The sequence below is a fragment of the Eublepharis macularius genome, chromosome 8, assembly GCF_028583425.1.
Source record: "Eublepharis macularius isolate TG4126 chromosome 8, MPM_Emac_v1.0, whole genome shotgun sequence".
Lineage (NCBI taxonomy): Eukaryota > Metazoa > Chordata > Lepidosauria > Squamata > Eublepharidae > Eublepharis > Eublepharis macularius.
The window spans coordinates 3,696,368-3,711,288 of record NC_072797.1 but is presented as its reverse complement, the minus strand read 5'-3'; the positions used below and the strand labels follow the sequence as shown (position 1 = coordinate 3,711,288).

At 43.3% G+C, this 14,921-nt stretch overlaps 1 protein-coding gene across 2 annotated transcripts in view; it reads right to left on the bottom strand.

Annotated features, from left to right (window-relative positions):
• Positions 1–13,340, bottom strand: part of UBAP2 (ubiquitin associated protein 2) — a 110,514-nt gene extending 97,174 nt beyond the window's left edge. For both annotated transcript variants that reach the window (XM_054986418.1, XM_054986419.1), the window contains exon 1: positions 13,286–13,340. The gene's annotated coding sequence lies outside the window, so the exon portion shown is untranslated. The remainder of the gene's footprint in view (positions 1–13,285) is intronic.
• Between the last annotated feature and the right edge of the window lie 1,581 nt (positions 13,341–14,921).

Below are 14,921 nucleotides of genomic sequence, written 5' to 3'. Positions count from 1 at the left end.
CTTCAGCTGAGGAGGCGGAGGGGATCTTCATTACGCAGCACCCTAAAGACATTTCAGCCACCATGGAACTAGCTATATAACCACAATCCTAAGAAAGGAATAGAGATGTGAAGGGCTGGGGGGGGAAGGGGAAGTCTTTCCCCCCATTTTTCCACAAAGCTTTTTTTCCTATTTTTCCAATGTAAAAATTGGAAATTTGGGGAAATACTAGAAAAACACTCCTATGAAATCTTTTCTCTTTTAGAGTGAGTGAGATGCTTTGAAAGACAGCAGCCTGCTGTAGACAGACAAAGCTCTTAAATCCAAGATGTAGATCTGCACCTAGAAGTTGTGAAAGCATAAAGATGCTTGTTTCAACTTGTGCAAACCTCCAGGTTCCCAAAGAGCTGTATGAGGATAAAAACGAAGGCTCAGAATGAGAAATTTCAGGAACTGATTCTGATTAAGAGACTTGAGGCACCGATACTTTTATTTTTAAATATAACTAATTTTGTACATAGTTAAAATGCTGTAATGTGTATGCTGATAATACACTACTGAATGGTTTGATGCTTTGATATTATAAAGTTTAACCAAATCTCAAAAAATGCTATTAGTTTTATTGAGTGACCCTGTTTCTGATCAAATAATATATTTTATTTAACACAAAGTTTGCGTTTTCTGTGTAATTACTTTCCTCCCTACTTTTCAGTTAGCAAAAATGAAGATGTTTTTGCTAAAGCAGCATGGGGAGCATCAGCTTGCAAATCTCTCTCATGTATTGGGTATATTTTTTGCTTGTGGAAAACTAAGGCATTTATAACTTTTAAATTCCAAAAACAGGTCAAATACTGCAACTTTATTGCAATGTTTAAGAAAATATTGCTAAATATTTAACAACATATTGCTAAGTAAGTTATAACGGATGCGTTTTTATGTTGTTAAAGTGGTAAATTCATTTAAGCTTGACAGGACAGTAAGTATTACATATGTTTCATTATTCCCTCGAAAGGAAGGGGGAGCTTTTTTCCACAGCTTCAAAATTTCCAGAAATATTTACATCTTTAGGAAGGTAGTAATGAGAGCTACCATAGGATTACAGCTGACTGGAATCTTGCTTTCCCTGCACGGGGGACATACTAATCATGCTTCCACCATGAGCTTGCTACATAGCCCTTAGTAGGAGAAGGGGTGGAGGACAGTGGCTCTGAGGTCAAGTCAGAGAGAGAAAGCATTTGTCTACCTTACAAAACTATTGTTGTAAAGATCAATGGAATTATGCATATTAAATGCTTTGAATATTCTAAGTGTTAAACATTCACCATGAAATCACATATATCCCTAATTATCTTCCTCCAAGGACTCAGAGCAGCCTAAATTCATTCCCCCCCCCCACACACACACTCTTCATCTTCACACCCACCGTCAGAGGCAGGTTTGGGTGAGCAATTGCAAGCAGCCCAATATCACCTCGTAAGCATTGTGTCCAGTTAGGGATTTGATCCTGGATTTCTGAGTTCACTATTTTAGACAGCACACTACCACATTAGCTATCTGTTGCAACTCAGACGGCACTGCTGTCAACAACTGAACCAAGTCAAAGTGAGAGTGAGAAAGAATGAACTCTACTTCAAGTGTCAGGCATTCTGAGATTTGAGGAGAAAGGGCCTTCTGGCTTCTGCCACCCTACGAAGGACCAAGAGCCATAGGGAGAGGTCCACCATTTTCATCTAAGGAAGTCTACCAGCACCAGACGATCTGTCCAGCTCAACTCCATATAAATTCTGACTAACAAACTAATCTTCCATCTTCTTCCTTCACTCTATTTCCTTTGTGTGAGCCTGAGACTGACCATCTCTCTTTACTGATGTTAGTTGCCTGTAAAGACAGTTATTGGAAAAGCAGGATATAAACAAAATCTATTTTCACAACTGTGCTTCCACTTCAAGAAGTGTCTGTACTTACTGAGGACATGATGCTCATGTTTACTTTTCTCAACAGAAGACATTACTACACAGGAATTGGATCCCTTCTAGCCAGAACACTAGACATATCTCACCATCTCTAATTCTGGCCTCTTATCTAAAACCCTAAGATGGAACAAGTCCTGCCATCAGTTGTAAGTTGTTTATTGCATGAGCAGTTTGATCCAGCCCACTACTCAACCTTACGGGCCACTTCCACTCCAAAGGGTCCCTGCCTCCAGGTTCCTCTGGGCCAGCCAACATATATGCAAGAGGAGCAAAGAATACCAAGAGAGTGAGGAAGAAGTCTGTTATGACCTGTACTTTCTTTGGGGTAGATTTTTCTTTTAATCTTCCCCTTACACCCTCTGGGTAGTTTGCTGCCACCAGGAATATATTATTCCAAAATATTGTATTCAAATTTCCCCTTTGGTAACGTGTTTAAGCGTCAGGCTCCTTCGTGGTTCTATGTGGCCCTGAGGATAGGAATGGGATATAGCAATGACAGCTACACTGGGATATAACAAAACAAATGTTTATTTTTCAAGAAGCGTATTGGTTTCATAAAAGTAGTTCTTAGTTCTTAAAGTTACTTCATTTACTCTCATTCACACAGATCTCTTCTAAGGCTTCACACACAGTTACCCTCTTCTTCTAACCCAATATTTGTCTCACAGAAATGCTTAAAACTCCTCAGGCAGCCCACAGCTGGCCTCCCTTTCCCTGACTGAGTGTCCTTTCACAAACATGCTCAGTTCAGGTTCCACACAGGTTATATCTGTCATAAATACTTCAGTATACTCAGGCAGCACAGGGCTAACCTGCTTTCTTCTGACTGAAACCTTTCTCCCTGCTCTAACTGCCTTCACTCCGCCCACTCTCAGTCATCAACCAATCATATCACTCACTCATCCCTCTCTCACCCCCACTCTTCACCTAGCTCAAACCAAGCATTTAAAGACACATGCACCCATTTACTTGAAATCATTACAAAGTCCAACAGCAACGTCCCAACATGACGGTAACTAATACAAGAGAAAGAATGGGAGTGAAGTCAAACAAAGGAACAAAACAGGTCCAGACTGGTGAGAACAGAGAGAGATCCAGTGCACGACAAAGACACTCCAAGGAATGAAGAGAACGGAAACAAAATGGCTAGTACTGCAGTGCCAAATGCAGAATGTGGCCACACATAAAATACAACCATACAGATTAGGTCCAGTAGCCTCTTAAAAAACAACTACATTTCCAGGGTATGAGATTTTGAGAGTCAAAACTCCCTTTGTCAGATAAGGGAGCTTTGACTCTCAAAAACTCATGCCTGGATATCTAGTTGGTTTTTAGGGTGCTACCGGACCCAAATCTTGCTCTTCTACTACAGACCAACACCTGAAACTATGTACACATTTGGTCACTCTTTTTGAATAGTAGTATCAGAGCTGGAAAGAAACAGCAGAACAAGTGAAATGATTGTGGACGTAAAAATGAAGTCTTTCTTTAAAGAAACAAACACGGTCTGCTTCTTTAAAAGATGCAAATCACACTGTAGCGACAACACAAAAGATGAAAATCACAGCTAGATCTGCCCAAACAATTTACTCTCCACCAAATGAAATAAAACTGTTTTGAACTTCCTGAAAACCAGTTTGATGTAGTGGTTAAGAGCAGCGGGATTCTAATCTGGAGAGCCGGGTTTGCTTCCCCACTCCTCCACTTGAAGCCAGCTGGGTGACCTTGGGTCAGTCACAGCTCTCTCAGAGCTCTCTCAGCCCCACCCACCTCACAGGGTAATTGTTGTGGGGATAATAATAACATACTTTGTAAACTGCTCCGAGTGGGTGTTAAGTTGTCCTGAAGGGTGGTATATTGTCATTGAGGGTGTTGTTGTCATTGAGTGCAGAAAGTGAAGACCCCCTCAACACTCACTCTGGGAAATCATTCCAAAGGTCTGAATCTAACAGAAAAAAACCTCATGACCCAAGAGAGAACACAAGGAAAAGGGAGTCTGAAGGGGAAAACTAATACATGAGCGTATGCTGGGCTATGCAGTCTAATATGTATGAGGGCCCTAGGCCATGAAGGGCTTTAAAATGGTAACCAGCACTTTGTGCTCAGCCCAGAAGCAAACAGGTAACCAATATAGCTGACGCAACGCTCAGCTCACTACAGTGTTTTGAAGCTATTGAAGCTTCCCAGACATCCAAGTAGTCCAGTCTGGAAGTTATAGTAGTGTGGCTAGTTCAGCAGTCTAAGTAAAAGCCCAGCTTACAGACTAGATGCAATTTAAAGAAGGTGCACCTAGCAACAGTGCTGACCTCCACCTCTATGGCCCAGACCCAAGATTGCTCCAAGCTCCTAATTCAGTCTATGAGAACTTAACTCCATCTAGGCCTATTAAATCAATACCAGCCAATACTCTGCCATCCCAACTAACAGATGTGAAGAAAAAAAACTTGGGTGAGGGAAGAGAAAACATTTATTGCCTCTGTCTTGTCTGCAATCACACTTTTGTTTGCATTCAGCCACATCACCACAGCCTCAAGACACTAGCACATGACCTTCACAGCTACTTCTGGAGGCTTAAATAATGACATATAAAGCTGGGAGTCATCCGCATACTGGAAACCACTTACTCGGAAGCTCTAGTCCAGATGATCTCAGTGAAAGGTTTAACCAAGTTAAAAAGAAGTCTCTCACATGGAAACCAGGGTATCAGTGGACCACTGCGCATAGTAAAAAAACATGTTGACTACTGTGCCAATACCTTGTAGGTGCACAGTCTCAGTGAGGGAAACTAAACAAGAATTTCAAATTGCAAATCTGCACGTAACAAGACAACAACTCATGCCAAAGAAACCGAACCACTGTTAAGGTTTTTTGACTGCTTCAAAAGTTCAATCCTCCTCTCAACCTGTCTGCATGGCCCCAACACATAATCTAGTATAAAATTTAAAATATATATAATTTAAAAGGCACTGCTCTAGGTTGAGTGTAGCCAGCAGTCACACAGATCTGGTTGATGAGACTGAAGGGTAAGTCTGCCAGGTGCAAGCCGTTTCATTATGCCTTCCCAAGGCTCTCTGTTCCTGCAATCACTTATGCATAAGTAGCAACCTGATTTAAATGACAGGATGCACTCACAAGCACTTTGCATATCTAATTACTGCAGATTCTGTTATTTTGAGTTAATACATATTCCATGATATGAGACTCCTAAGCCCTTTTTTACCTCTGCTCATAGAATAAAGGGCAAAGGATATACAGAATTAAGCCATCACAGCTCTTCCAAGTAGTCTTACTCCAACACTGCAACATACATTTGTAAGAAATGGATTTGGACAAATACATAGTTTTCCCCCCACCTCAGATATCAATTTCATGCACTTTAGCTCTGTTCCCAGTTGGAAATGGCACTGTTATCTCTTCAAGCATTCTCCCATCTGATCATACCAATATTTTTTTTAACTGTAATACTGCGGTATGCATTTTACTTTTTTGATTTTGTTCATTGGCTTGCGTTCCGGAAAAGCAGGAGATACACTTCTATCCTATTTCTATCCTTCCCACCCTCCTTGGTCTTCCCCTTTCATTCTCCCCACCCCACAGCCTCTCCCCTATGGCCCCATAGAGTAGTGCAAGCTAAGCTGGGCCCACTTGTGTGGTGGGAATCTGGCAAGGACTTGTGGGGGGTACTTTACTCTTCCCTGTATCCCCTTTCCCCCACATTTCTTCTTTCCCTCTTCCTGACAGCCTTCATAGAACATTTCCCTACATCCGTCTTTCAGACCCACTAAGCAACATACTCTTATTTGTCCTCGACCATCTTCAATATGTAATAAATCATTTAATATATATACTGCCTTTCTCCACAATGAGGACCCAAAGCTGCTTGCATCATTCTCCTTTCCTCCATATTATCTTCACAACAATCCTGAGAGGTATGTTAAGGTGAGTGTGTGTGACTGGATCAAAGAAACCCAGTAAGCATCCACAGCAGAGTGGTGATTCAAACCTGGGTCTCTTGGATCCTACTCTGAAACTCTAACCACTTCAGTACATTGATGGGGGGGGGGGACGGTGCTGTTGAACAGTTGCAATCAGCCAGGCCCAGGTAAGCCATGCAAGTCATGTAGTATTAAGTTGCCCAGTGGTGGTTTGTTGGCCTGGCCCCAATAAGTTCCCCCTCAAGGGCCAAAATAGCCCTGGAAAGGGCCTTGCTCCCTCCAACTGCCGTTTACTGGCAGAAACCAAGGCTGGAATACTCACTAAACTGTTATGGTTGGCTAGCAACAGCCACTAAAGGCAGCTGGTTAAAGCTCCAGGAGCGTCTTTTATCATTTTGGTTTTTTAAAACCTTCCAACATATTTTTGTTTAGATCTCAATTTTTTATGCAAATCTGGGACATTTTTCAGGTGTGTAGGAAGATCTGCCTTGTCCGCTTATGGCTCCAATCTCCAGATATCAGTATCCACAGATCAGGGCCACTTGGCTATTAGTATATTAGACAGAGATATAGATAAAGGAAAATTGTGGGTTCAAATCAACCCCAGAAGCCTGGAAATGCAATAGTGGACATTAATATGAGAAGGGTTAAAATGCAATTTGTCAGACTGTCCAATTAAGTAAATTAAAGCCCATGCCCAGAAAGCGATCTAGCCATACAAAGCCCATTTTGCTATTTCTCATAAAACTATGTGGGTTATACCAAAAAAGCACCAGCATTTACACTGGGAGTCAAACCTGAAATGATCCCCGCACTGGATCTTTATTTTCCCGTAAAAAAAGAACCCAATCCCATATGAAACTATCCACCGAGGCCAACCATATCATTTCATTGTTCAGAATAATGGTGCAACAGCAACAGCATCCAGACACAGTGTTAAACTCCCTGTACATGGCCAGAATGAACTGTGAATACAGCAATACCAATCTCTGGAAAGATTTTTACATAGGTTCTGTTTTTTCAGGCATCTGTACTCGTCTCTGGTCCTCAAAGAATGGGAAGGAGCAGATAAGAAAGCCATCCTATAGCAGCAAGAAACTCAGTAGACTGAGCGTAAACACTGCAGCTCTTTTGATGAGACCAGCTCGGAGAAAATGGGAAGTGGGACCATTGCTAGCAATCCATTGAAAATTCAAAGAAGACTGAATATTTAACACAGACAAGCTTTCAGCCTCCTTCAGTTTTACGAGATTTAATTATCTGCAGCAAAACCAGTTAGGAGGAAAATAAACTATTTTTAAAAGCCATTTGTTCCATAACATTAGTTAACTAATCACAATAGTTGTATGCCTTTTAGAAATATGTATTCTATAAATGCCACACAAGGATCTCAGGAGCAGCCTATACCCAACTATCACTTCCCCTTAATTAACACTGTCACACTGAAAAGATGAAAACCCTTCCTGGGAGAAAGCTGTTGAAGAACTGACTTAACAAGAGCTTTCTGTTTCATGGATGCCAGAGCGCACCATCTCTCTGCCTTAAAACTAATCTTAGTGCCAGTTTCCTAAAGAACTAGGAGCCTTTTTCTTCATTCAGTCAGGTGTCCTCAGCAGAACCAACAAAGCAGCAAATATTTTTGTTCCATCCAAGTATCCAGATCTATATGGTATTCATATCCCAAGTTCACTGATAAAAAAATGCACACACAGCATGATTTGAGAAACAGTCTCAGTATGTAGACCTTTTTCCAACAGACCAAAGGGAAAATTCTTCCCTTTCTCAAGAGAAATGTTTGTATTACTTCCTTTTGGATCCTAAAGAAAGATCAAAGTACCCTCAACACTCTAATGCAAGCTGCTGCGCTTAGCCAGGTTAGCTGCTCCTCTAGCTAATCTTCTAGAAGGAAAACGTAAGTGACCAAAATAAAAAGGAATCCCCTGGCCAACTGGCCCCCAAAGAACTGCAGTCTTGATTTGAGTGGTCACAGAAACAGGAAATCTCTGAAGGGCGTACAATCTGAACTTCTTCTCCAAAAAGAACTGCATTCAGGTATTCCAAATATTGCGAATGCAACCAAGGCTCACATTAAACAGATACCTATAAAGGCTGCGTATAATCACACAAACTGGGTAGGAAGAAATAAAGTCAGAATCACTAACAGAACTTAACATTAGGCACAGCGTTGCCCAAAATACTCCCCACTTTTCAAGTTTCAGCTTGATGTTGCTTATTTCAAGAGAGGAAAAATACTTCCCCAAACACACTATGATTATCCAGAGGAGTTAGCCGCGTTAGTCTGTAGTAGCAAAATCAAAATAGTCTTAAAGGTGCTACTGGACTCTTTTTGATTACACTATGATTATGTGACTGTTACCTTTAGAAAAAATCCTGGTCCAGCCCTTTTATTTTCCCTTGCTTTGCAATCTCTTCTTCCTGGGCCAATCAAGTATCACCCAACACATGGGATGACTCCACACTGATTTGATCATCGGAGTATTCACTAGGTGTTTATCTCGCAAAGAATCTCGGCATGACACAGGGTTCCTCCCAGCCCTCTACCATTATATAACCTGAAAAATTCTATAAGGTAGGTAAATAGGTGACTGGCCCAAGGTCACTGGTTCCATGGGCCAGTGGGGGTTTGAACCCAAGTTTGCTGATTTATTTGTTTAGGAAATTTTATGCCACCTCCTCCTCAACACTGGAACCATGCCGGTCCCTTCACTTATGCAATGACATCCACTGAGGCAAACTGAGAAAAAGAACAAGTCAGGACAACGTAACAAAAAAGTGAACATTTTTCACAAGAAGCGCCAAAGATTAGACGTTGCTTAAATATTTATGAAAAACTCAGTAGATTCAGGTCAGCCATAATTTCGCCTCGAATCTTCATAATTAGGCAATCTGAAACCTGTGAGGGTTTTTTTTTCTTTTACAGAAGAGAACTCTAGAGCTTAGTGCTTATCCCTCAATAAGAAAAAAAATGCCTCCCTACTATTTCGTATCCCATGGAAGTACAAGTGGGGATCTCTGTACTTCTCACACTTGTAAGGAATTTAAGAAAATATAGAGCTTGAGGGAACAGGTGTTTCTGCCCACATTTTTTTCAAGCTTGTCTCCTGTGCTCTAGGTGTTGCATTGTTATCAGAAGTTTCACCCGAAAACTCTCAACTTCTTATTTATTTGGTTACATTACTTAAAGCCCAACATGCATTGGAGAAAACTACAATTCCACTCCTTTTAGAAAGAAACACCCCCCCCCAACCATTCTTTTATACTACTTCCCTGATACCTTTATGAAAATGCCCTCCTGAACAATTTCACACAATCTGCAAAACGATACAAGTGAAGGACCCTTCCTGATCTCCTCTAGCAGGTCATTCCACAAGGTGGACACTACAGCATAGAATGCAAGTGTGTATACAGCTTAATCCCTTGAGTGAAGAACACAATGGCACAGTGCCACACGACAGAATCAAGCTACATCACAAATAATAGACCCTACTGTGGTGTACTGAAGAGCAGGTTAGCTGAATGTATAATAGGAGCCCATACATTCATAAGGAAGTCCGAATGATGCCAAGATGTGTGCTATAAACATGGCATTACTGGGTGGACTCTAACTGAAAAGCTAACAAGCGGAAACACAAGAACATTACGACAGAACAGATCTGGAAAAGGGATTAGATTTAACGACAACCCTATACCTATCACCAGGCACTAGAAGTCTTTTTAAAATCAAAGCATTTAACAGCATACATGGGCTGATTGGCCAAGAAAGATTTTTCAAATCCAAGCAAAATACCGAGAACAATGGATTTCTAATTGCAGAACATTCCAGAATTTGACAAACACTGTATACAACTTCTAAACAGCATCTCTGGAATACAGACATGGAGGAGGAGGCCTAGCCATCCAGGCAGGCTTGAATGGATGGATGCCAGCAACATCAGTACAAAGAACCTTTAATGTAGTCACTGAACATGTTTAATGCACGGAACAGCCAAAACTCAGCATATACTTTTGCAAACTACCCTGAACTTAAGTATATAGGAACAATAGTACAGTTAAAGCAAGACAGAAAACAAGTTATTCCACAATTTTTTGTATTGTAGACAGCCAGTATTTTAACAGGATTTGACTTTAGAAGTTAAAACAACACTCGGAACATAACTACTTATCACTCAAGCAGAAAGGGCAGAAAGAAATTAACTTAAATTCCTGGACCTTATCCAGCTTGCAGCGATAGAAATTTGAAACAGCATTTTCCATACAGATACATGTACATATGGGCACTGATGGACATACATATCATTGGTGAAAACAGCCATATAGAGAAAAACACACTTGCCAGTATAGGAAGGAATGGAAACAGACTGTACATCCAACATGTTTACAATGTTTACATTTACACAACACCTCCACATAACACACACACACACATACAAAAGACAACTCCCAGTGTTGTAAGCTGATCTAGCATCAATGGTATACATACAGCACACAAAGTTACAGGCATCAAACATAACTTGTTTAAATACAGACTGAGTCAGGTAGATAACTGAACACAGAATTTTCTAGGAAACGTGCAATATGACCAAGAAAACCACCCTAAGAGAAATGCTAAGGATAGTAAAGCATCAAGCATCTTCTGGAACACCATGTCAAGGGAGAAGGTTTGATTTCTCCATGACATCCCTTTCCTCTTTTCCCTACGTTTAAATTCAGCTCCTGTTTCTGTCCCTGGGGGGTGGGGGAGAAGCAGCTGTTCTAAAACCTATGTCTTGCCAGCCAAAGCCACCAGAGAGGACATTTTCTTGACTGTGCTGTTTTATTGCCTTCCCCAATGATTCATGTTAAGACAACAGAGAAGATTCCTTGGCAGCCAGCGGAGGGCAGGGCCAGACTCCCAACAGTCACTTACAGGAGGGCCACGGTAACAAAGGAGGAAATTTGCAAACAAAAAAGCTACTGGTTCCAACTTTTCAAGATCATCAACTCCTTTAGGTACTAGTAAAATTTCTCTGTATATCTACACACGATGTCAACTCACCCGGGAGGGGGGGACAGAAGCTTATTGCCAAAGTCAGCTGCTCCATAGTTAAAGACTTCTATCAGACTACTCCTCAGACCTATACTCAGTTGAATTCCTCGGCCCAATGCAGTCAAGCCCAAAATAGCAAATGACCTAGCAATACTATTTTTTTAATTGGGTCGTTATTATTTCTACAATGTTCTTTTCAACACTGCAGCAATAACACAGCACGCTTGTTTTCTAACAACACCAACCCAAGAATCTACCAGGGCCCTGTTTCTGCTCCCCAAATCATTGAGAGGCAACTAATACAACATTAGTCTCAGGTCTTGTCCTCGGATAACCTTTGCCAGCTGTGATACCATTGTTTCCACATGAAATTTTTCTAATACAAATTATTTTCTCAGAACTCCAAAAAATATAAAATGTAATCATAATTCTCCACACTCACACAAGGACACCTCTCTCTGCCTATAAAACCTTACAAAGTTCACTTCGGCCCAAATGATGTGAGTTCAGGCCTGCAAAAGCTTATGCTACATTTAAATGTGTATGAGAAGCCATGGGATCCAGAAATAGGGATCCAAAGCAACATTCCTTGTTTCATTTCTTTTTGGACACTATAGAAAACCACTCCGTAAAGGCAGGTTGTCCCATGAGTCAGCTACAGCTAAAATCATAATAACGTAGCACCCTAAAGAGTAAAACATTTATTAGGGCAGAAGTTTTCATGAGCCAGACCTCATCAAAATGCATGAAACTAACTGCTTCATCATGCCTGTGACAAAGTGGGCTCTCTGCCTCGGGAAAGCAGAGAGCCCACTTTATAAATGTGGGGGTCTTTAGAGATGACATAAGGCTCTTGGTTATTTTGACAGAAGACACTGACATGCCCCCCACCCCACAATCTGACAACTCTTGTGCCCAGCACTGAGACTATGGGGGGGGGAGGAGAAAAGGAAACTCAAGGCCCAGGCCCAGGCCATCAAAAGGAAGAATGGGGGATGGACTGGCCAGCATCCATCCCAGGAAGGGAGCCAAGGAGAGTCACAAAGAAAGGGACCCCACCGAGAGAGGATCACTGCCCATGCGAAACAGAACTACTCCTGGATGCAGTAACTGAGGGTGAAAGAAGCTGAATTAGCAGCTGCCCTGATTATTATTATATTCCCATTTCTAGCCTGCCCTCCTCACAGACTGGCATTGGGGTTGGAGACCTCCAGATGATGCCTGAATGTCTGCTAAAATTGTAACCGATTTCCAGGTAACCCAAATCAGTTCCTCTGGAAGAAATGGCTGCTTTGGAGTAGGAAACTCTGTGGCATTATACCTTGCTGCGGTCCCCTCCCCAAATTCCTCTCCAGCCTCTACCCCCCCCTCGAAATCTCCAGGAATTTCCCAACCTGGAGCTGGCAACCATACACTGGGGAAAGGAGACTTTTCTTTAGAAGACTATGCAGGCAGCCCTAGAAATTGATACTACTTTCACTTGCAGTATGTAATCCGCCTTGAACCGCAGTGAGAAGCCATAATAACAATAATAAGTTTTTAAAAAGAGGACAGTTAAAAACCCCCAACAAAGACAGGAGACCCCCCCCAAATGGGAGCCTGCGCACGTTCTTCCGGGGGGGGGGGAGTTCAGAAAACTATAATCACTTGCGGCATGTAATCCGCCTTGGATCTCAGTGAGGAAAGACTATTATTATTATTAAGAAAAAGAAGAAAGAGGAGAGTTAACACAGACACACACACCCAGCAAAGATAGGAGGTCGCCAATAGGAGCCGGGCGGCGCACGTTCTTTGTGTGTGTGGGGGGGGGGGACAGTTCAGCAAACTATAATCTCTTGCGGCATGTAATCCGCCTTGGATCTCAGTGAGGAAACACTATTATTATTATTATTATTATTATTATTATTATTAGAAAAAGAAGAGTCAACCCCCCCCCCCCTCCCAGCAAAGATAGGAGGCCGCCAACGGGAGCCGGGCGGCGCACGTGCCTCCTGGGGGGGGGGGCAGTTCAGCAAACTTCTCCCCCCCCACAGTTTCTGTCCTGCTGAAGCCACTTCTCCCCCCCCCCCGGTCCAGTCCAGCCTCAGGGAGGCCACAGGCCCGGTCCGAGGGGCAGCAGAGCCGTGAGAGCCTCCCCCCCCTCCTGCTCGGGGCCTTGTGAGGAGGCACCTTACCCCCCCACAACTCCTACCCGGGGGGGGGGGGACTGCGTCTCCCCTCAGCCTTCCCGCCCAATTTGAGGGGGGTCCCCCTCGCCCGGCCCCTCCTCTCAGATAAGGATGAGGCGCGCCGCCTCCCCCCCATCGCGAGCCCCCCTCCGGCCGCCGGGGCCGCGCGCGCGCGCCCGTTACCTGCCCCAACGTGCTCACAAAGCAGCAGCAGCAGCGGCCGCGGCGGCGCCCTCCCCTCGTCACGTGACCGCTCCCCGCCTCCTCTCCCTCCCCCTGCGAGCCCGTTCGCCCCCACGTGACGGGGAAGGCCAACGGCCGCGAGGCTGGCAACACCGCCCCTCTCGCGCGCCTGCCTGCCGGGGAGCCTCACGCGACCTCGCGCGTCACGTGAACAACGCGAAGCAGGAGGGCGGTGAGAGGGGAGGGGCGACGTTGCCACTCCCACGTGACCCGGCGGCGGTTTCATTCTGGGAAGGGGAGGAGAGGCCGAGAGCGTGTGCGTTGGCACGCAAAGGAGGCGTGGTCTAAAGAAGCCAGTTAAGGGCTGGCGGAAGGGCGCCTTTTGCCATCGGTTAGCAGATCGGAGTTGGTACGGGCGAGCGTTGCCGCTCTTTGGCATGCAAAAAATTAAGCACATTTATTCAGCCGAAATGCACCAAGAGATTTTTTCCCCTCGTATCCTTTTACAACATTTTTCTTTTAAATATCCAACCCACCGAAGAGTCTTGTAGAATTCGAAAGCTTGCACACTTTTCTTTTCAGGTGGATAGCCGTATTGGTCTGCAGTAGAACAGTAGGGTTAGAGTCCAGTGGCACCTTAAGACCAACAGGATTTCTAGGGTAGGAGCTTTCGAAAGTCAGGTCTCCCTTCTTCAAGTACCAAGACGATACCAGCCTCTGGACTCCAATTCTGCTATTTTATTACAGACCAGCATAGTTGTTCAGAAGAGCAAAGCTATGGCAGCGGAACATAGCAGGAAAGTCAGTGCCACAAATACATGGGTCCAATGCAATTAAGGGCCTTGTAGGTGATGGTTCGAACCGTGAATTGAGCCCAGTGCCTGACTGGTAACCAGAGCTGAATCTACTAAGTGCTAGTGATATGCAGATTCTGTTAAGTACCTGATAGTAGCTAGGATGTGTTGTTCTGTACTAACTGGAGTTTCCAAATTGTCTTTAAGGACAGACCCATGTAGAGTACTTTACAGTAGTCTAGTGTAATGATTCTAAGTAAATGTGTGCATGTCTCTTTAAATGCTTGGTGTGGCATAGATGAAGAGTGGGGGTGAAACAGAGGGATGAGTGAGTGAGATGATTTCTTGAGGACTTGTAGCTTGGCTCATAGAGCGTGGGCAGAGTGAATGCAGGTTTAGACTGAGAGTGGAGAAAAAAAGTTCAGTCAGAGCAAGAGAGGCAAGCCATGTGCAGCCTCAGCATGTTTAAGAATTTCTGAGAAAAATATTGAGTCTGGTATAAGCAGGCATGCTGTGTGCAGCCTGAGCTTGTGTGTGTTGTCTGAGAGAAATATAACCTGTGTGGAATCCTGAACTGTGTGTTTGTGAAAGAACATTCAGTCAGGGAAAAGCAGGCAAACTGTGTGTGAAGCCTGAGAGAAGATCTGTGTGACTGGATTTAAGTAACTTTAATAACTGAGAACTACTCATCAAGTTTAAGAAATAATATGAAACCAATGAGCTTCTTATAAAGATAAAAGTTTACTTTGGTTTTTTTTATATCCCAGAGGAATTACCCTATTGGGGACATTGAGGAATGACCCCAATGTCATTCCTATATCCCATTCCTTTCCTCAGGGCCA